This window comes from Notamacropus eugenii, chromosome X (genome assembly GCF_028372415.1).
Source record: "Notamacropus eugenii isolate mMacEug1 chromosome X, mMacEug1.pri_v2, whole genome shotgun sequence".
NCBI classification, from domain to species: domain Eukaryota; kingdom Metazoa; phylum Chordata; class Mammalia; order Diprotodontia; family Macropodidae; genus Notamacropus; species Notamacropus eugenii.
The window spans coordinates 7,486,852-7,508,926 of NC_092879.1; the positions used below are offsets into that span (position 1 = coordinate 7,486,852).

At 40.4% G+C, this 22,075-nt stretch overlaps 1 pseudogene; it reads left to right on the forward strand.

The window, feature by feature from the left end:
- The first annotated feature begins 290 nt into the window (after positions 1–290).
- On the forward strand, positions 291–19,260 carry LOC140515860 (protein transport protein Sec24B pseudogene; annotated as a pseudogene).
- Positions 19,261–22,075: the final 2,815 nt, after the last annotated feature.

Here is a 22,075-nt window from a genome sequence, read left to right on the forward strand (position 1 = left end):
TTAACTTCCTGGGATTTCACAAAGGAATCTCTGCCTTTCTCATATGCTTATCTTATGTTCTTCTATATTATAGTCATATTTGCCTGTCATATCTGCAAAGGAGATGTGTAAATTCCCTTAGAAAAGGAACCAAAACTTAACTACATGCTATATCTCTTCTAACTTCTAACGCAATTTGCTAAACAGAATAAGATATCTGTCTAATAAAAGTCTATTCAACTGGCATTTTTATATTTCTCTGAGTAGGCGGTCATTGAAGGATTTTAAGGTCGAAGGTAATATCCTTAAAGATGGCCATTAAGACTGAGGTGCCCACAGCACATAGGTGGCAGGAAAGGGCATCTTTGGATCACAGATTTAAAGCTGTAAGGGACCTTAGAGGCCAGCTTATTCAATTCCCTCTTTTCACCTGGAAGGAAAGTGAGGCCCAAGCAGCTTAAGTGAGTCTCTCAAAGTCCCAGGGGCATGAAATGCCCAAGGGATTTATTGGGCCTGGAGGTCCTAGTTGAAGCAAAGAACTGCACTCAAGAACCTGAAGGAAATTGATATTGGGGAAAAGGGATATAAACAAGAGCTTTATTATCATTTTGGGGCATAAGCGAGTTTTTAAAAAGGCTCCACAAACACGCACCCACACACCATATAAAGTTAACAGTGATCTTAATCTGCCCTCTTGGCTCCAAAGACCTTTTAATTGACAATAACTGGATAATGATTTTCCCTGAGGACTTCGGGCAGAAACTTGGTGGCAATAGCCCACAAAACCACCCTAAGGACCTTCTCCAGTAGACCACCAGCCTCGCGGTCCCACCCTCCCCATCCCTTCCCAGTAGGCAGGATCCCGGGAAACAGACACTAATCGAGGGACAGTGCCAGGTGTGAAACCATTGGAACCATCTCAACGTCATACAATGGTTAGTTGTGTGACCCGGTCCAACATCGTTCCTGAGTGGTTTTGCCCACCTCATCCTTCAGCAGGCATTCTGCAATATTCCAGCAGAGAGGGCACCAGCACTGGTTCCTCTTGGAACTCCCAAAGTAACCCTCAACAGCCCCTCCCAAGCCCTCTGCAGGGCCCCTGCTTCTTCAGGTCTCCCTAGGCTATACTGAAGCTGGACTGGTAACTCTAGGAGCGAACTACCTGGCTGACCCGTTGTCTTAGTTATCCTTATTTCCAGGCTCTGCGGAGTGAAACTGGACCCTCCCACCACTCTTCTCGGTCTCAGGGTCAGCAGGATGACGATCAACCCCCCCCCTGCCCAGTTTCTTTTCCCTCAGGCACGCCAAGGTTGCGGTCTGTGGTGCTCCCCTTCCCCTCCCATCTAGGCTCCCTAGTCAGTGGTGGCTGAGGTTCGCTCCCCTCAGCCCCAAACTAGATCCAAACCCCGGGGCAGTGGGTCAGGGCTGGGGCGTGGGGAGAGCCCATGGAAATTCCCTAGGCCAGGGAATGGGGTGTACCAAGGGGTGTGGGGGTGGGGGGCAAAAAGGATCATCCCCTTGCGGAGAGACAAGGAGGGGCCCAAACTAGCCTTTCTGACACTGTTGGAAGGGACATGCATTCCCGGGACCTCTTGTAGTCCTGAGCGGGTCTGGCCACCAACTAGTCAAATGTCAAACTCACAGCATTCTACAAGAATTACGAAAAGTTTGCCTCGTTTGGGCCTGGAGAGCCTGAGAAGGAGACTGGCAGAGACCAGGCGGGGCAGGCCCAGCATCACAGCGTCCTGGTGACCATGGTGGTGACGGGGACGGTGGGGGCGGGGCGAGACACACCTCCCTTTGTCTGCGCCGGGTTCTGGAACGTAGAATCCACCAATTCCAGCATTTCCGGTGGTCACTCCGGCAACCTCAGGGCAAGGGGTCAGGGGAAGGGGAAGGCAGAGTCCAGATTGGACTATGGGGGGCCGGCTTCGGCTCCCCAGCTTCCTCGGGAAGGCTGGTTGGCAAGCTGCCTCAACTTGAGGCCCCTGAATCTGCAGAGAGCCCTCCTATAGGAGGGCTTCGGGAACCCACCAGTGCGGAGGGAGGGGTTCTCAGCCAGAGAGACACATTGAGTTTGTTGATGCCTTCCCCAATGCAAAGGCAGGCAGCAAAAACATCCCAGTTGTGTTCTCTAAAACTGGGGGTGCTTTAGAGTTGCCCCCACCACCCTCTGGTGCCATTCAACAGGGTAGGAGCAGAGACTGGTCCTGGCCAGTGCACAGCCTGCACAGGCACTGTGGGCATGCCTGCCCCGACTGCTCAGGAACAGTCGTTCCGCTTGATGGGATCCTATAGCAACCACAGAATCCAGACTATGAGCAATAACTGGAGGACATGTATGTTATAAAGGGAGTCTAGGGGATAAGGTATTGGATGACTTGCAAAGGTCAGAGTGAGGTACTGAACCACATCCATGCCAGTCCTCAAGACATCAGTTGACATGAGCCGGGTTGGGGGACGCGAGAGGACTCAAGAGTCCTTCCCCTTCTCTTTGTATCCGATCTGAATAAAGATGGATAAATAAAGGTTAGAGTCAGAGCTTCCTGTCAATGACTCGGCTAACAGGGACACACATTCCTTTCCTTGTTCTAATAACAATCTTCTGCCTTCTCCTCATAATCTTGCTTTGTAAGAATCATGCTCCCCTTCATAGCTCAGACAAAGTATTTATAGATATCATGAATGAGTCGTTTGTAACGACAAATGCAATTAGATTTTAACCACCCTATACCAGTCTCCTAGTACACCAACTCTAGAAGAGACAAAGATTTTAGTTAGTTAGCTAGTTTGTTTGCTTTATTTCCTCTAAGATAATTCAGAAATGCATTCAAATAGATGAATGTCATTTGCCTGGAAATAAGTTTGATTTGCAGTCTGTTTTAAATCCGTAGTATTATGGTAGTATTATACATGATTTCTTCCCCTATGATTTTGGAAAGAGTCATATAAGAAGTATTTGATACCTGCTGGAGGTAAGCTCCTGTTGGGATCTGAACGCTTTGATTACACATTTGAAGTTCAAGGTTGTCCTTAATGTACAAAGGGATATGCTCTACTTGGGGAAAACTGTTTAATCTTTGTGCCAGATTCACAGCCTAACTCCATCAATCAGTAAACTTTCTGCATTTGAAGTTACTGAAATTTATTTCTACCACCTACTGAAAATCCTGGTAACTAGTATCTACATCTCAACCTTCCCCTCTAGCTCCCCCAACAAGGTCACTGACCTTCCTTCCTCAGTTCAGTTCAGTATCTTGTTCAGAATCTTACTCTCCTCCTCAACCATCTATCTGCATATCTATATCCACATATACATACATACCTAAATATACATTCAGAAATATATAGATATACACACATAATGCATGCATACATAAATATACACACATAAATATATTCACATATACATAAGTACATACATACATGAATGTATACAAATATAAACATAGACATGCATGTCTACATGCATATATGTGTATATATGTATACACACACATACACACACGCATATATATTTGTCTAAATATTCTAAGTACTCAATTCCTTACTTACCAACTTTCCATGACCCACCTCACGTCAGCCACACACAAAGATGGTCATGATGATGACCTTGCCATCACTCACAAATACACCATCTTCATATTAAAGAATTCTGAAATCCTCTTATCTTTCACGTTTTACCTTCCCTCTACCTAGCATTCCATCCCATCTCCTCCAACAGATTGCTCCCTCTCTCTCACTTATCTTCAGTCTCTCTCTGTGTCCTTCCCTAATGCCTACAAAAGTGCCGTTTATGAAATGAATGAAGTTATCAAGTCCTTCAGGGTCACTATGAATTCAGTCTAAGTCATCCCTATTAAAATTGCCAGTTACATTTTAATCCCTATCAAAGGTCATCTGACACCGGATTAGGCTCAATGCCAGTGGAGATGATAATGAGCTGATTCCTGTCTATGAGGTAACTTTTGCCCATCTATGAGAATAAAACAAGGAAATGGGCTGATCATTTTAGTTGCACTTCTTCACTTTGAAAGAAAATTATAAAACAAATATCCAAAGTTTGACTAAGATTTTGCCAGTGTTAAATCAGACATGAAATATGAATGTTTGTCTAGGTGCACAAGGCTTATGAAAATCTTTAATTCCAGGATTCAAAGTCAGATAGTAAATGAGGGTACTGCTGTAATCATTGTACTTGGTAGGCAATCTGAGATTCTTATCTGATGTTCTTGGCTCCAATTCCAGCGATACTAATACTTAGTAGACCACATTCTCTATTTTCCTCCAACAAAGACGGAAGCACTCCATTCTGAACAAAATTCTCTCTCCCTTCCCCTCTTTGTCTGTCTGTCTGTCTGTCTCTCTCTCTCTCTGTTTCTCTCTCCTCACTGCCAACATTTTAAAATGTATGTTCTCCATCTCCTGTCTCAAATTTCCTCTCCACCTAGCCATTCTTAGATCCCTAATTGAAGTCCACAGGCTCATACTCAGAAATTAGACCTGGAAGGGACCTCAGAGGCCACCTTGTCAAAACTCTCGTTCGACAGAGGCCAAGGGAGGTGAGGTGACTTGCCAGATAGAATGTGGTTGAAACAGGATTTTAATTTAAGGCTACTTGAATCAAGGACCAGGGGTGTAGCCATGAAATCTTGCTGGCTCTTATCCCTTCATCTCACTTGGGTCCTCTCATCTGTATAGGACTAAGACTAGATGTTTAAGGAATACATTTCCTTTTGAAATTTTACAAGAACAATCATTTGCCCTAAATGCAAATGAGGAAAGGAGAAAAAGAGAGTTAAGTGAATTACTCAGGGTGACACAGCTAGTAAGTGTCTGAGACCAGATTTGAATTCAGGAAGATGAGTCTCCCTGACTCTTGGTCTTACCCTATCCACTGCCTCACCTAACTGCCTCAATATGAGTACGAGGGGACTCAGTAGACATATTGACTCTCCCTCAAATTCCCAACCACTCAGTTCCTCAACCTGCTCACTTCCTATTACTTCCCAGTCCACCCCACCTCAGCTACACACAAAGATGTTCATGACCTAGATAATTATTTCCATTACCCACAAATGCACCAACTCTGTTTTGATGATTTCAGAAATCCCCTTATCTGACCAAATTCTGTTGGCTTTCCAAGTTTTCCTCTGCCTTCCCTTGCCAAATCCTACCCTTGGTCCACACCTTGACCACTCCGCCCTTTGGTTCTCTCCCAGGCCATCATCCCTACATTAGCCATTCTCTTCTCTTTTCTCCATCTTGACCCCTTGGTGAACCAGTTTAACTAGACTGCCCTCTTCTCTTGGGTCCCTGGCCCCCTGATCATATTGTTCATTGAGCCCCGAGAAGATTCAGCCTTGAATGTCTTCCATAATCTGAAATTTTGTTTTACAGAATTTTTTCAAATTCTGCAAATAACAATAACCACCACCACCACAACAAAAACCCTTCACTCCTACACATGTGCAACTGAATGAGAGTAGAGAGGATCATGACATCCTTCTAACTGAGTGCACTACAAAAGAAGCCCTCACTGCTGCTAGGTGATCCTTCTACACCTCTCTTGTCAGCTCTCTATCTTACTCTCCACAGTGCCTATTCCAAACCTTTTCCTCCCTTCTTACACCTCCCATGGCTACCTCTCACTCCACTCTCTAAGCAGGGAATCTCATCTCATATATTACAGTAAAAAAAAAAATGAGGCCATTCTCTGTGAACTCCCTCTCCCTCATGTCATATTACGTAAATGTCTTCTACCATTATCATCTCCTTTGTCTCATCTCATGTGAATAGGTGACCTTACTCCTTACCAAGGCCAACACTTCAACGTGCACAAGCCACCCCATTCCATTCAGTCTTCTCCAGTACACTTTGTCACCTCCACCTGCCCATCCACCTTTTCTTTTTCCTGGGATTCCTCCCTGTCTCCTGGCTCTTTTCCTAATGCCTAGAAATGTGCATGTATCTCCCAACCTCAAAAGACTCTCATTTGATCCTTTTATCCCCAATAATTGTGGTCGTACAAATCTTCTGTCCTTTGCCGTTAAACTCCTTGAGTAGGCCCTAGACAACAGGGTACTCCACTTTCTCTCTCCTCACTCACATATTAACCCCATGCAATCCAAATTTTGGCCTCATCATTCCACTGAAATTGTTCTTTTCAAATTTACCAATGAGCTTTCAGTTGCTAAAAATAATCACCTTTTCTTTTCTTTTTTTAAAAATTTATTTATTTAACTTTTAACGTTCATTTTCAAGAAATTTTGGGTTCCAAATTTTCACCCCATTTGTCCCCCCTCACCCCAAAACACCGAGCATTCTAACTGCCCCTATCACAAATCTGCCCTCTCTTCTATCATCCCTCCCTTCCTTTGTCCCCATCTTCTCTTTTGTCCTGTAGGGCCAGATAACTTTCTATACCCCATCACCTGTATTTCTTATTTCCTAGTAGCAAGAACAGTACTTGACAGTTGTTCCTAAAACTTTGAGTTCCAATTTTTCTTCATCCCTCCCTCCCCACCCATTCTCTTTGGGAAGGCAAGCAATTCAATATAGGCCATATCTGTGTAATTTTGCAAATAACTTCCATGATAGTCGTGTTGTGTAAGACTAACTATATTTCCCTTCATCCTATCCTGCCCCCCATTGCTTCTATTCTCTCTTTTGATCTTGTCCCTCCCCAAGAGTACTGACTTCAAATTGCTCCCTCTTCCCGTTGCCCTCCCTTGCATCATCTCCCCCACCCTGCTTATCCCCTTCTCCCCCACTTGCCTGTATTGTAAGATAGGCTTTCGTACCACAATGAGTGTGTATGTTATTCCTTCCTTTAGTGGAATGTGATGAGAGTAAACTTCGTGTTTTTCTCTCACCTCCCCTCTTTTTTCCTCCAATAAAAAGTCTTTTTGCCTGCCTCTTTTATGAGAGATAATTTGCCCCATTCCATTTCTCCCTTTCTCCTCCCAATATATTTCTCTCTCATCCCTTAATTCCATTTTTTTAAAGATATAATCCCATCCTATTCAATTCACTCTGTGTTCTGTGTGTGTGTGTCTGTGTGTGTGTGCGCGCATATGTAATTAATCCCACCAACTAACGAGATACTGAAAAGTTTCAAGAGTTACAAATATTGTCTTTCCATGTAGGAATGTAAACAGTTCAGGAGTAGATTGTCAACTTGCATTCAGTCAGGTTTAAAGTCTGCCAGGTGTCAGTGGGGAAAATGAGTCAGGAGGATCTTACCTCAGCTCAGGCTGAACAGCCACTCTCCCACCCTTCTCATGAGATCACCTTTTGCAGTTCATACCAGCATCTCACTGGCTTACTGGCTTCATGGATTGGAGGCTCAGACTACCTTTCTTGCTTCCCATACCTGGAGTTAGACTCAGAAGAACAGTCACTTAGTAGTCCCATAGCATCTAAAAATGGCAAGTTCCTATAACCAGGTTTAAAATATAATTATAGTTTCACTTTGGCTAAGGAACATCTTTTATGCAAGTCTTAAGTGGCCTAGATGTCTTTCTCTACATGTTCTAGTTCCTGATTAAATGGTAATCATAAAATCTAATTTACCATTAAAACCTTTACTTCTCCATCAATGCCAAATTTTACTTGAGGTTACCTTTCTCTTGGAAAGTTAGACTGAAATTCTTTTCTCCAAACTAAAGATGTTATTGATTCATTCTCAGTAATTAATTCAGTCTATTGTTTTAATACTAATTGCTTTTACCTCACTTTGTAACATGACCAATTTTTCTCCCCATCACCCCCCTCCCCCCATTCGGGTTGCACCTTCCTTCAATGTACCCTCCTCTGTCCTATCCCCATCTTCTCTCTTTTCTTATAGGACAAGATAAATTCCCATATCCTTATCCCTGTAATTCTTATTTCCAGATTATATGGAGTAAAAATTCTCAACATTCATTTCTACTACTTTGAATTTCAACTTCTCTCCCTCCCCCCCTCCCTCCCCAGTCCCACTAAGAAGGGAAGCAATTCAATACAGACTAAACATGTTGTTTTGCAAAAGACTTCCATAGTAATCACGTTGTGTAGTACTAATTATATTGCCCTCTGACCTACCCTACCCCCTTATTTTCCCCCCTACAATTGACCTTGTCCCTTCTCTAAAGTGTTTATTTCTAGTAATTACCTTCTCCCATTTGCCCTACCTTCTAACATTCCCTTCGCTCCACTTGTTGCTTCCTCTTCTACTTTCCTGTGGTGTGATATAAATTTTCATATCAAATTTAGTGAGCATGTTATTCCTTCCTTCAGCTACATGTGGGGAGAGTAGCTTTATTTCCCCCCCTTTCCCCTTCTCCCTTATCTCCTCTATTGAATAAGATTTTTCTTATCTCTTTTATGAGTTATAGCCTGCCCTGTTTCATTACTCCCTTTCTCTTCCTGGAATTTTCCTCTTTCACCCCTTAGTTTTTACTTTATTTTATTTATTTATTTATTTTTGTGTGTACGTGGGTATCATCTCTTCTGATATAACACACCCTATACTCTCTATCTATCTATGTGTATGTGTGTGAGTGTTTGTGCGGACAATCTCTCCAACTACCCAAATATTGAGAAAAGATTCAAGAGTTAAAAATATTTTCTTTCCATGTAGTAATGTAAATAGTTCAGCTTTAGAGAGTCTTTTATGATTTTTCTTTTTTCCCCCCTTGTTTATCTTTTCATGCTTCTCTTGATTCTTGTCTTGGGAAGCCAAATTTTTAAATACAGATCTGGTCTTTTCCTCAACATGAAATCTTCAACTTTGACTCTATCACTGAATGTCCATTTTTTCCCTTGAAGTATTATATTCAGATTTGCTGGGTAGGTGATTCTTGGCTTCAGTCCCAGTTCCTTTGACTTCTGAAATGTCGTACTCCAAGCCCTTAGTTCATTTAATGTTGAAGCTGCCAGATCTTGTGTAATCCTGATTGTATTTCCACAGTACTCAAATTGTTTCTTTCTAGCTGCTTGCAGTATTTTCTCCTTGATCTGGGAACTCTGAAATTTGGCCACAATATTCCTAGAAATTTCTCTGTTAGGGTTTCTTTCAGGGGGTGACTTATGAATTCTTTCAATATCCATTTTGCCCTCTGATTCTAGAACATCAGGGCAGTTTTCCTTGATAATTTCATGGAAGATAGAGTCTAGGCTCTCTTTTTTGATCATGGCTTTCAGGTAGTCCAATAATTTTTAAATTATTTCTCCTGGATCTATTTTCCAGGTCAGTTGTTTTTTCAATGAGTTCTTTTACCTCATCTTTTATTTGTTTAAATTTTGGTTTTGTTTACTAACTTCTTGGTTTAACTCATAGTCATTCTTTTCCCTGGACTCAATTCTCTGTTTCAACGAATTATTTTGTTCAGTGAGCTTTTGAACCTTCTCTTCCATTTGGCTAATTCTGATTTTTAAAACCTCCTTATCCTCGTTGGCTTTTTGGACCTCTTTTTCCAGTTGAGTTAGCCACTTTTTAAAGCTGCTATTTTCCTCAGCCTTTTTTTGGTTCTCCTTTAGTAAGCTGTTAACTTGTTTTTTAAGGTCTTCTATTGCCTGAGCCAAGTTTAAGTCCCCTTTGGAGGGAGGGCCCTTGACTTCCTCTGACAGTACGCCTTGTTCTTCCTCATCCAAAGGGATGGGAGGAGACACCTGTTCCCCAAGAAAGTAACATTCTATGGTCCTATTTATTTTCCCCCTTTTCTGGGCATTTTCCCACAGAGTTACTTGACTTCTGAGTTTCCTCTCTACACCCACCTCGCCTCCAGTTTGGCCCAGCTAGTGCTTGGGGGCTGAGATTCAAATGCTTCTTCCCAGACTCAGGGCATTTCGACGGGAACAAGGCTGTTATTCAGTGTGAGATTAAGTTCAGCTGCTTGGGTGCGGGCAGGGCCGCCATACTGGGCTTAGTTCCCTCAGGGTATTTACGAGGAGAGGAGACCTTCAACAGTGGATCCAGGCTCCTGCCTGCTTTGGGAGCCCCTGTCCGCTGCTGCCTCCGCTGCTGTCTCCTGAGGGGGCCTGAGTTATGGGGATACCCCGCCCCCCTCTCTGCTGGCTGAAAAGACCCTCTCACTGACCTTTGTCGCCTGTGGGTTGAGGGACCTGCCCTGCCAGTGGAGATTCTGTCCCTGAAGCCTGCTCGGATCTGCTCCCCTCAGTGCTGCATGGCCAAGGCAGGGCTGGGCTCTGCTCCGGGTCCGGGCGCGACAGAGCTTTTGCGTCGGTTTTTCGGGTCTCTCTGGAACAGAAGTCTCCTCCACTCCGTTGTTCTGTGGCTTCTGCTGCTCCAGAATTTGTTGGGAGTTCTTCTTTACAGGTATTTTATGGGCTGTGGGTTAGGAGCTAGCATATGTGTGTCTTTCTACTCTGCCATCTTGGCTCCTCGAAAAGAACAATTCTTAAACAAAGTAAAATTGTAGTTCAGCTGTTTCCAACTCTGTGTGACATCATTTGGGGTTTTCTTGGCAAAGATACTGCAATGGTTTGTCATTTCCCTCTCCAGATCATTTTACATATGAGAAAACTGAGGCAAACAGGGTTAAGTGACTTGCCCAGGGTCACAAAAATAATAAGTGTCTGAGGCTGCATTTGAACTCAGGAAGATGAGTCTTCCTGACTTCAGGCCCTGCACCCTATCCACTTTGAAACCTAGCTATCCAAAGTAAAAGTATATACATGTACACAGAGATAGAAGGAAAAGTAGGCAATATCAGCTTGAATTCATGCAAGTTAAAATAATGCAAGAATGAATCAAAAATATTTATTAAATACTTAGTATGTCACAGGCAATGCAAATATATGTGCATACATATGTATATGTATAAATGTACATACACCTATACATTGCTAACAATCATTAATTTTTGCTTATTCCTGAGAATTGACCCTTAACATTCCAGAAAATAGATTTGTCCCTTATATATTATGAGAACAGAGCCAAAATGACCTTTCCCTCAAGTAAATGTCTTAGAAAAAAGAGGCTAAAAATTTAATATGTGAAAAAAGGATGTGATTAGCTTCCCATCAGATGGACTGCCTTATACAACTGAAAAGAAGTGAAATTCTCTCCCTCAGATAACTCACGTTGTGGTAAGAAAAGTAACTTATAATTTAATATGAGAAAAAGAAAAAAAAGGCTTGTAGATATATGCCCATTTGTCCAAATGTTTCAATAGTTAGCTTAATTGAAGGGAAAAATGTGTAGAAATAATTGTCAGGAATGACACGGGCTTTTCACTGCTGCTTTTAAGAAAAGAAATCACTATAATAGGAAGAGCCGGTATGGGTAGTGAGAGAGTTGTTTTGACAGATCTAATAGCTTGCAACTGCAAAACTCAGATTAAACTACAAGAGCAACATTTAAAACTTCTATCTGTTTATCTATTCATATATCTATATATCTATACATTTATCCTTCTACCTATCTATCCATCCACACATTCATTCATCTATATATGTTTCTATCCATCTATTTATCCATTTACCTATCCATCCATCCACCCATCTAGCCATTTATCTATCCATGAATTTATTCCCTTATCTATCCATCCATCCAACCATACATCTTTGCATTTATTTTCCTTTCCATCATTTATCTACTTATCTATCTTTCTATTCATCCATCTATGTATTTGTCTGTCATCTTAGTTGCTTTGGTTTCTCTATCTCTTTCTCTCTATCTCTGTTTCTCTCTCCTACCTTTCTGTTACCAAAAAGTCACTCAAAGTTTAGCATCCTGACCTTGGCTGGTCTTTCCAGTCATAAGAATTTAATAGTGCAACAAAAATTTACACAAACCTTATATTAGTGGTTCATATATTGAGGATGCCATTCATCTTTGAGACAGAAAGTATAACAAGCTAAAAACACACCTGCCATCATTCAGATGTAGCCAGATCTTCAAGTCTTTTATTCTTAGCCCTTGTATCAGTAAGCACCTCAACATACACAGGGCGGGGGGGCTGTTACCACAGTTTCTTAGATGTGCATTCATAAAAGAAAAGGCAACTTTTGAGGATTTAAAAATCACTTTAATCAAGCACATGTATCATTTCTTTAACCAAGCACATATATCATTCACCTAGTTCAGGGGAGTGTACCCTGAATTTCAAAGAAAATCTAGAGAAATCACAGATCAAAAAGACATGGCTTCATTTGCTTGACCATCAACAGATAGGTCCAACTGTCTGACCATTGCTATCAGAGAGGAAAGCACCAACATTTAGTTTTTCATTTGGCCAAACAAACACTTCCAGCAAGCCCCAAAGTAAAACCTCACCCTCAGAGAATTTATACACTTTTCAGAGCCAGAGGGCATAACCCTCTGGCCTCAATAGAAAAAAGAAAAGGTACTTGGGACCTTTCTACAAAACAACTGCCTTAATCAAGTTTCCCTCAATGGGCACGCCCATTAATGAGTGGGGAAGATCTTCTTTAATAACATTATTCAATCTGAGACACTTTCAATAGAGCACAAACAGCAAAAGATCCTAATTGGTTTGCCATCACACCTTTATTCCACATGGCCTTCTTAAGAAAAAAAAAAAACTTGGCACCATTTTTCTATTAAGTAACCTGGAGTAAGTGTAGATCTTAATTCAAATCTAGCCTCAGACAATATCTGGCTGCATGGCCCTGGGCAGATTATTTCTGCCTCAAATTCCTAATCTGTAAAAAGGAAATAACAATAAAACTTATTTCCAAGCTTTGTTGTGAAAGTCAACTGAGATTAAAAATAGATAATGCATTTCAAACCTTAAGGCATTATATAAATGTGTTTAATAATAGTGTTTAGTAAAAAACACTATTATTGCTACTTGCTATTATTATTTCTACATCCATAGGTGAGTATGTAAAAGAAAAGAACATTATGGTAGACAAATCAAATTCTGATTTATAAGACTTCCTTAAATAGTATTATATCTTTTAATCTCACATGCCAGTGCTGGGATAAATTATGGAGCATCATAATTATATAAATATATTTAATGTATAACACAGATTATGAGACTTCATACAATAAGTGTATAACTTCCACAGTTACAAGATTTAGGTTAAAGTTATGGCTAAATGCTATATATTCAGACTCGTACCTGAAAAAGAGTCTTCATTCTAACGCCCTGACAAAAAATGGTCATTTAGCTTTTACTTGAAGAAATTCAATAAGGGAGGAAAAGAGCTTCCTGTGACAGTCTCTTCTTAAGTATAAATTTCTCCCTTTTTGATGCTTCATATTAAATCAAATTTCGCACTCTTGAAACCAAAGAGAACAAGTTCAATCACTCTTGATTATCATAGCCTTTCAAATACCTCAGAACAGATATCCTGTTTCCTACCGTCTTCTCTTCTTCAGATTGAAACTCTTCAACTAATCCTTGAGTTATACGGACATAAAACCTCATCATCCTGGTTTCTTTTCTCTGGACTTTCTCCAACTTATGAAAACCTGCCTGAAACGTGGGGTCAAAAAATGAACATAGTGTAATAGGAATGGAATTTAGTGCAGTGGGGTTGTTACCTCCTCAAAACTGTATGCAATGCCTCTATTAAAAAATTCCATAACATCCTTGTCTGCAAACATACCATGCTCTAAACGCTCCTCATCTCTGTTTTTTCAGGAAAAAAATCAATCTAACCCTGCTGTCTCCATCTTATACTTCGGAAGTCGATATTTGAACCCAAGTGTTAGATTTAGGTTAATTGATCCATATCAAACTTCATTTTATTTGATTGAGCCCAGTTTTCTAGGCAGTAAAGATTATTTTAGCTCCTGGTTAGGTCATCCAATGTGCCTTCTTATCATTTGAGAAGAATGTTATTACCTTTTCAAACCATTAATAAAATTATAAAGTAGCACAGATTCCTATGTTGCTCATTCAAATGCTTTTTTCCAAAGTTGACACCGAAAAATTACAGACTCAACCAATTCTGTGTCAAATCTAATTGTGTCTTTTCCATAAGACTTCTACGCAGTGTATCTCAGAGGCAGCTAGTAGAGAGGACATCAACAAAGTCATCAAGTATTTACTGAAATACCTTCTATAAATGATTTCTTAAAATCTAGGTAAACTAAATCTATAGCATTTTCCTAGTCTATAATTTTAGTAACCTTGCAAAAAATGAAATAAGATTAGCTTTATGTATTCTTGATGAAAAGAATGCAGTTCTTTTTAAATTTCTTTCTTTCTTTATTGGATGTTCACTAACCACCTCCTCAATCATATTTCTAGTATTTTGCTAGTAACATAATTCAAACTTACTGGCATATACTTTATATATTCCATCTCTTTTCTTTTTTAATTGGAATAATCTTTCCCTTTCTCCAATTTTGTGAGACTTTTAGCTTTTTCCTTAACTTTAATAAATCATTGACAGTAGATTTGGAATCACATTTACCAGTTGTTTCTGTAGGATTTACCTTAAGGGGATTTGGTGACTTGAAGTTATTAATTTAATTCAACAACATTCAACGAATGTCTATATACCAAGTACTCTTCGAAGTGCTTTGTTGTCGTTGTTGTTTGATGTCTGATTCTTTGTGACTTCAATTGGGGTTTTCATGGCAAAGATACCAGAGTGGCTTGCCATTTCCTTCCCCAGTGCATTTTACAGATAAGGAAACTGAGGCAAACAGGATGAAATGAATTACTTAACCAGTAAGATAGTGAGATAGTACGTCTTACAAAAAGACAAAACAAAATCCTGCCTATCATATGAATAGTAATTACAAATTGCACATTACGTTGATATCTTATTTGTAGCCAAGATTCATTGACCAAGACAAACACAGTTAGGAGTCAGATAATAGATCATATCTACAGAAATTAAAAGCTGTGGTTAGAAGGGCATAGGAAGATGTTTCTTATATTGTTTAAGAATGATAAGTGTTTTATGGAAGCATTAATAGAAAGACTGATAACATCTGTAAAGTAACAGCATCTTAGTAAAAATGCCCATTTAAACTAAGACGGCATCTGTAATTGAATGTCATCAGAGCCAGTTAATGTTGCAGACTCGATCTTTGTACTAGTAATGAGAAACCCACACATTCAGAAAAACAGTATAAATTAGGATATGTTGAATGTCATCTTCAATGTGTGGGAGTCTTTCTACATAGGAGTGTATATGAAATTAAGAATTAAGAATTTTTCTGTTCTTAAGCATATAGAAAGACAAGCACATGTTCTTCATGAATTTTCGTCTGTCTCTAAAATACATATATTTTCATGCAAGGGTCCTACCAAATGTTTTTTTGATTTACCAAAAAGGGGGGGAGTAGAGGATAGAAAAAGAGATCTTTCACTTTTTCCCATTAACCACAGCATGTAAATAATTGCTGAGGCAACACTCTGAAAACTGAGACCCACAGATAACAACAGCAAGAATTTAATTGGTCTTCCTCCCGCCTCCCCTTCCCCCCTTCCCTGTCTCTCCCTCCTTCCCTCCCTCCTGGACCAGGAGCTGAAGCCGCCGCTGGTCATGTCCGCACCCCGCTGGTGCCCTGCACCCCCACGCCACAGCCAGCGCCAGGATCCCGCCCCGGCTGGGAGCAACGGCTGCCCCCACTGGCCCAAGCCTGGCCCTGCACTACCAGAATGGTCCAGCACAGAATCAGATGCAGTTTCCACCTGAATATGGAGTACATCCTCAAGGCTATGTTGTTCCCTCAGAACTCTACTCCCAAGGATCTGGGAAAAGTACCTCTCTGCCATTGGAAAGCCAGCATGGTACTGATTATTATTCTGGCCACTACACAGTACCAATACAAAATGTGACTCTTGCTACAGGTCCTAGCACAATGAACAAGCCATGGGATTACAGCAGGTATGTGGCAGCAGTCCTCCTACTCCTCATACTATGGGGTCTACTCCTGGAGCATTCCCAGGTGGTGTTACATCTTCAGCATCCCATTTACACATGGGTAGACCCCAACCATACTCCTCCTTTGGTAATCACTACAACAGCCCAGTCATTCCCTCTGCCAATTTTTCCATTACTTCTCAGGGATTTCCCCTTATTTCTGGCCATTATACTATGCCTACTGCTTTGGGTGCTGTGTACCCTAGTGTTTCATATCCTTCGGTGCCTGCTGGTGATCTATATGGGCAAGTCTTTACTTCACAGAGTACTTCAGTCATCACACAGTTTAAAGATAATTCATTTCCTGGTCAAAACACAGCCATCAACCATCCTCCACAGCAGTGGCAGAGTCCTGTGGGATATAGTACTTCATAATGCTCAACTCCAGGCCCTCAGTCATCCCAAGACAAACTTACCCAAAATCACATTGGATTCCTGGCTACAGCAGGCAATGCAACCAATGCAGTTGCAGATTCTTCAACCTGTCCTGGAAAGGAAAACATTCAGCTTCTCAAGACCAGTCCAGCGCCACCCACAGTTTCATCAGGGAGCATTTCGGCAAGGACACAGCTGACTGCAGACCAGGCAACTGATCCTGTGGCCTCAGGGACACAGCCTCCAGAACTCTTACTACAGGAAGCCATTGACAGTTCCTCTACAACCAGCAGTGCTTCTCCTGTGCCCAACAGCTTTGATGCCCTAGAAGGAGGGAACTACCCAGATACATTTTCTTCATTGGCCAGCAGTCCAGCTCCTGCTCGCTCTGTTCCTCAGGCAACCAAACCTCCTAAGCCCTTTGGCTATGGGTATCCAACTCTTCAGCCTCGTTATCAGAACATAGGGCTGAGTTCTGGCACACAACTCAGTAACCCAGCATGTTCTGGATTCCAGCAGTATACTCATACTCAGTATCCTGGCATGAATCAGTTGTCATCTAGTCTAAGCAGATTAAGTCTGCAACATGCTTCTCAACAACCAGAAAGTGAGATCAGTGAACCTCACTCAAGATAGGAGTATTCTGACTGTGACTCCTGTTCTGGCTCCTGTACCTAACTTGAATTCAGATCTGAAATAATTAAATTGTAATCCTGATTCATTTCGATGTACTCTGACAAATATTCCACAGACTCAGGCTTTATTGAATAAAGCTAAGCTTCCTTTAGGGTTGTTGTTGCATCCCTCTAGAGATCTCACGTAATTACCAGTGATAACATCGAGCACCAATGTGAGGTGCCAGACTTGCAGGACCTACATCAACCCCTTTGTGTCCTTCAGAGGCGATGGAAGTGCAATCTGTGCTACAGAGTTAATGGCGTTTCTGAGGAATTTATGTATAACCCCATTACCCGTTCCTATGGAGAGCCTCACACACGGCCCGAGGTTCAGCATTCAACCGCGGAATTTGTTGCTTCTTCAGACTACATGCTTCGTCCTCCTCAGCCTTCAGTATACTTATTTTAGATGTGTCTCATAATGGTGTGGAAGCTGGGCATTTAACAATTGTCTGCCAGTCGCTACTGGAAAATCTAGACAAACTGCCTGGGTATTCAAGAACAAGAATCGGGTTCATAACCTTTGACAGCACAGTTCATTTCTATAACTTACAAGAAGGATTATTACAACCTCAGATGTTGAATGTCTAAGACATAGAAGATATCTTCTTACCTACATCTGATAGCTTACTTGTAAATCTACATGAAAGCAAAGAGCTGATAAAAGACTTATTGAATGCTTTACCAAATATGTTCACTTATACAAGAGAAACCCATAGTGCTCTTGGTCCTGCACTTCAGGCTGCCTTTAAATTAATGTCTCCAACAGGTGGCCGTGTGTCTGTATTCCAGACACAGTTACCTTCCTTGGGTGCAGGACTCCTGCAGTCCAGAGAAGATCCTAATCAGAGATCCAGTACAAAGGTCGTGCAACATCTTGTTCCTGCAACTGATTTTTATAAGAAACTGGCATTAGACTGTTCAGAGAAACAGACAGCAGTGGATCTGTTCCTTTTAAGTTCACAATATTCTGACTTGGCTTCACTTGCTTGCATGTCCAAGTATTCTGCAGGATGCATCTATTATTACCCATTTTTCATCATACCCACAATCCTTCACAAGCAGAAAAATTGCAAAAGACTTAAGACGTTATCTCACAAGGAAAATTGGATTTGAAGCAGTCATGAGAATAAGGTGTACAAAAGGTCTTTCAATACACATTTTCCACGGAAATTTTTTCGTTCAATCTACTGATTTGCTTTCCCTTGCCAACATCAATCCTGATGCTGGATTTGCAGTACAGATGTCAATTGAAGAAAATTTAACAGAAACTTCTCTGGTTTGTTTTCAGACTGCCCTATTATATACCTCAAGCAAAGGTGAGCGGAGGATTCAAGTACACACTCTTTGTTTGCCACTAGTGACTTCACTGGCAGATGTTTACGCAGGAGTAGATGTATAAGCAGCCGTCTGCCTTCTAGCAAACATGGCTGTGGATCGATCAATTTCATCAAGTTTATCAGAGGCAATTGATGCCTTAGCGAATGCTGTGGTGGACTCCCTCTCTGCATACAGCCTGACCTCTTCCACCTCCCAACAGTCTGCTCTCATAGCTCCTGCCTCCCTCAAGCTGTTTCCTCTCTGTGTTTTGGCACTGCTCAAGCAGAAAGCATTCAGAACTGGTACTAGCACCTGCCTGGATGATCATGTGGTTGCCATGTGCCAGATGAAGTATCAGCCTCTTGTTCATCTGATGAAGATGATTCATCCCAACCTGTACAGAATAGGCAAATTGACTGATGAGGGTGCAATACATTTTAATGGCAGAATAGTGCCTCAACCGCCTCTTCAAAAATTGTCTGCAGAGAAACTGACAAGAGAGGTCGCCTTTCTTATGGATGCTGTTTCTATTATTTACATTTGGATTGGGAAAAACTGTGATAATAACTTCATAAAAGATGTGCTCGGTTACCCAAACTATGCATCAGTACCACAGAAACTGACACATCTTCCAGAGTTAGATACATTTTCCTCAGAAAGAACCAGATCCTTTCTTTCCTGGCTTAGAGACAACAGGCCATTGAATCCAGTTCTCCATGTGATAAAAGATGAGAGTCCTGTGAAGACAGACTTTTTTCCAGCATTTAGTTGAAGCTTGGACAGAGGCTGCATTCTCTTACTATGAATTTTTGCTACATGTTCAGCAGCAGATTTGTAAATGAAATGGAACCAAAGAAAAAGAAAAACATCCATGACTTTTGAGATAAGCATAAGATGTCAGAGAAACACATGGGAAATTTGGAAAGAAAGCATTTGCAATGCACCCCACTCTTTCTGAAGCTTTGACAATCAAAGGCGAAGATTTATCTTCTAGAAGAAGGATTTATGTCAGCCTAAATTAAAAGATAGTAATGATGATGCTATTTCACTAAATAAATTTTAATTGGCTAATATACATTTCCAGTAGTGCAGCAGTACAGTCCTATTAATTGCAAGCTGACAAATTTACGTAGCTATGTGGAATGATATTTCATAATATAAATGAGATAAATCCTTTTTCTTACATTTAATAGAATATTTCCAAACTTAAACTCTGACAAGAGACGCCAAAGGGCAAGGGTACCAGGTTATTTGTTTATATGAATTACTTTTTAACAAGGAAGGATTCGTATACATTAAATGGATTTACCATTTTCCCAGTGAAGATTTTAGAATTTCAATACGTGAACTGTAGAAATAAAATATATAATATACATAAATGTGACATTTGTAAAGAAATGTAAAAATATAATTACAAAATATGAATTGGTTAAAATGTGCTACATTGTTCGATGTTTCATGACAGATCATTTTGTCCCAGTTAGAGAATGAGGTTAACGAATACATATTAAGAATGGAGTCCACATAGGAAACACTCTTTGTAAATCTGTTAAATCTTTTATGTGGAATTATTTATGATCACCTTATTAATTAAAGATATTTTGCTTGAAAAAAGAATTTAATTAGTGTTCATAGTGAAAAATTGTGTTTAAAGGTAAAGGAAAGGAGAAAGATGCTGTCTTTATTATTTTTTAAAAAGGAAGGTTTTGACCACCTGCTACTGCGAAGTCTGGATAAGACCAAATTGCCTTTTATCAAATTCTGATGTAGCATCCTCATTTTTGAGACTTGAAATTTGAATTCATCTCGGTAACTTATTGCCATAATTTCAATTCTAACTGACAGAATCGATTTTGAGAAATTATATTCAAATCACCTATGATGAGGACTTGCATTAAGACGAGGAAATGGACACAATGTAGGATGATGACTTACATTCATTATGCCTAAAATTCAGAGGTGTTTAATATCAAGATGAGTCTGCTAAGATGGACATTATTTAAAACTATATAAAATATTGAGGAAGTTCCTAGCCTGTACCTTATTTACTTTATAATAACATTAAGCACTGCCTAATTAATCTAATTAAACCAACATGAGTTTTCTGACTTCTCCAATTCACAAGACAGAAATTCTACCTAATGTTGAGATTGGCTGGTTAAGATCCAAAACTAACTCATTTTGACATTAGTGGCTTGTAGCCTAAGTTATGACATAGACTATGTATCAATATTTCTGTTCATAGTCTAAAACCATCGATATTATGCATCACTAATTGGGGAGGTAATGCGATGTAATAATGATATCTTATATTTATGATAGTCTAATGTATGGAAAACACTTTATATGCATTATCTTACTTGAGCCTCACAGTTTCATTTTGAGGAACTCACTACTGGTATATATACCTACAGAAATGTAATATACACATACATACGCACCCATACACGCCTACATATATATTCTTTCTAAGTACCCCATTACCGAAAAAGATCTCATGAGTTACAAATAACAGCTGTCCATGTAGGAATGTAAGCAGGGCAACTCTCTTTTTTAATGTTTATTTACTTATTTTTAGCTTTTAACATTAATTTCCACAAAACTTTGAGTTCCAAATTTATTCTTCATCTCTCCCCGTCCCCCACCCCAGAACGCTGTCCATTCTGATTACTCCTTCCCCCAATGTGCCCTCCCTTCTAACACCCCTCCTTTCCCTTATCCCCATCTTCTCTCTTGACTTGTAGGGAAAGGCAAATTTATGTACCCCATTACTTGTATTTCTTATTTCCCAGTTGCACGCAAATAGAATTCTCAACATTTGTTCCTAAATTTTGGGTTCCAGCTTCTCTTCCTTCCTCCCTCCCCACTCATTCCCACTGAGAAGGAAAGCAATTCAATATAGGATATATCTGTGTAGTCTTGCAAATGACTTCCATAATAGTCATGTTGTGTAAGACTAACTATATTTCCCACCACCCTATCTTGCCCCAAACTTCTTCTATTATCTCTTTTGATCTTGTCCCTGTCCAAGAGTGTCTACTTCTAATTGCTCGCTCCTCCCACTTGCCCTCCCTTCCATCATCACCCCTACCCTGTTTATCCCCTTCTCCCCTAGTTTCCTGTATCGTAAGATAGGTTTTCATACTAAATTGAGTGTGCATGTTATTCCTCCCTTAAGCCAAATGTGATGAGAGTAAGCTTCACTTTTTCCCTCTCACCTCCTCTCTTCTCCCTTCCATTGAAAATGTTTCTTCCCTCTTTTATGAGAGATAATTTTCCCCATTCCATTTCTCCCTTTCTCCTCCCAATATATTCCTCTCTCACTCCTTAATTTTGTTTTTTAAATATGATCCCTTCCTGTTCAGTTCACCCTGAGCTCTCTGTCTCTGTCTCTGTCTCTACACAAATATGTGTGTGTGTGTGTGTGTGTGTGTGTGTGTGTAATCCCTCCAACTACTCAAATACTGAGAAAATTTTCAAGAGTTACAAATATTATCTTTCCATGTGGGAATGTAAACAGTTCAACTTTAGTCACTCCCTTAAGATTTTCTTTCCTTATTACCTTTTAATACTTCTTGTGTTCTTGTGTTTGAAAGTCAAATTTTCTTTTCAGCTCTGGTCCTTTCATCCGTAAATCTTGAAAATCCTCTATTTTATTGAATGACCATTTTTCCCCTGAAGTATTATACTCAGTTTTGCTGGGTAGGTGATTCTGCAATATCGTATTTCACGCCCTTCAATCCCTTAATGCAGAAGATGCTAGATCTTGTGTTGTCCTGATTGTATTTCCACAATATTTGAGTTGTTTCTTTCTAGCTGCTTGCAATATTTTCTCCGTGACCTGGGAACTCTGGAATTTG